We start from the raw sequence: 2046 nt of genomic DNA, 5'->3' as shown, positions 1-2046 counted from the left end.
ACAACTGTGTCAACACCAGCACCGGCAGGACAGGGTGCGTCTGAGCCAACCATTGGGACCGTAGCTCGAGGAGGAGCAGTGGCAAGAGGCCGTGGTAGAGGTCGCAGGAGGACGCCCTCTAGAGGAAGAGGACAAACACCTGGTCCAGATAGTAATAGGGCAGTGACTCCTCCACCGACTGATGAGGTAGTGAGAGAGGGTGAAGAAGGGGAAAATGAGCAGGTTCAAGATGAGGAATTACCACCCCAGCCTACCCCAGAGATGATTAACCAGGTTCTTACCTATCTTAGCGGGTTATCTGATCAGGGCCAGACACCTCCAGTGTTTTCTGCACCAGCACCTCAGGTTCAGGGGGTACAACATGCAGCCGCTGTGGCTCCCCGCATGGATGCCTCATTGGAAGTAGGCACGTTTCCTCGATTGACTACAGGGTCCATAATGACAAGTGATCAGCATGAACTTTTCACTAAATTCTTAAAGTTAAAACCTCCAGTATTCAAGGGTGCTGAATCTGAAGATGCCTATGATTTTCTGGTTGATTGTCATGAGCTGCTACATAAGATGGACATAGTAGAAAGATTCGGTGTGGAGTTTGTGACCTATCAGTTTCAGGGGGATGCCAAAAGGTGGTGGCGGTCGTATGTTGAGTGTCAACCAGCACAGGCACCACCTATGACTTGGGCATCATTCTCTATCTTATTTATGGAGAAGTATATACCCCGGACTTTGAGGGATAGGAGGAGAGATGAATTCCTGAGCCTAGAGCAAGGAAGGATGTCTGTTGCTGCTTATGAGGCTAAATTTCGTGCACTATCTAGGTATGCCACTCAGCTTTGTTTCAGTCCACAAGAGCGGATTCGCCGTTTTGTGAAGGGATTGAGGTCAGATTTGCGGATCCCAGCCTTACAGGTAGCTGCTGCAGCAAAATCCTTTCAGGAAGTGGTTGATTTTGTGATAGAAGTAGAGGGGGTGAAGCCAGACGACTTCACCATGGCGTCGACATCTAAGAAGTTCCGTAAGGGAGGTGAGTTTAGTGGTTCTTACTCCAGAGGGCAGAGTTCAGGAGGTTACCAAAACCGCCCTATTCAGTCTTCCCTGCAGGCTTTAGCTGGGGGTCCATCGCAGCCCAGTCAGCCTTTTTCTGAGTTTGGAGGTTATCCCCAGACTTCGTCATTTTCATAAAGACCTATGCTTGACACCAAGAATTGTTATGGATGTGGAGAGACTGGACATATTACGAAGTATTGTCCAAAAACGAGTTACAGACCCCCAATAGTTAGAGGTAGAGGTGGTCATGGGAGAGGCCGCCATTCTGGAGGACGTGGTGGCCAAGGTAATGGTGGTCACCAAATCAGTCGGGGTGGCGGGCAAGCTGGAACTGCTGCAGCGCAACATGATAGGGGCAATGGACAGACAGGCGATAGGGTCCATTGTTATGCTTTCCCCGGGAGGTCTGAAGCAGAGACATCTGATGCTGTTATCACAGGTAATCTTTTGGTCTGTGATTGCATGGCTTCTGTATTATTTGATCCTGGATCCACATTTTCATATGTATCTTCCTCATCTGCTACTGGTTTTGATTTACATTGGTATTTGCTTGACATGCCTATTAGTGTCTCTACTTCTGTGGGTGAGTCTGTGATAGTTGAGAAGGTGTATAGGTCTTCTCTTGTGACTTTTGTGGGGAGCAATACTTATGTAGATTTGATTATTCTAGAGATGGTTGATTTTGATGTAATTCTGGGTATGACTTGGCTTTCTCCAAATTTTGCAATCTTAGATTGTAATGCTAAAACTGTGACATTGGCCAAGCCTGGGACAGATCCGCTAGTGTGGGAGGGTGTAACGACCTGTTTAGTCGTTTTGAGCAGTAGAGTTTATTTCTGGTAATAACTGTCTGGGTAGACGGATCCCACGACGGACCGTCATGGGCACGACGGACCTTCGAGGGGGTCTCGTTTCAAAACACTTAGATTCTGAAAATTTGGGTACTGGGATCGACTCTCTGAACTTCACGACGGAATGGCAGGACGGACCGTCGTTGGC

The sequence above is a fragment of the Solanum pennellii genome, chromosome 5 (assembly GCF_001406875.1).
Source record: "Solanum pennellii chromosome 5, SPENNV200".
In the NCBI taxonomy this organism is placed as follows: Eukaryota; Viridiplantae; Streptophyta; class Magnoliopsida; order Solanales; family Solanaceae; genus Solanum; species Solanum pennellii.
Note: the sequence above shows the minus strand (reverse complement) of the source record.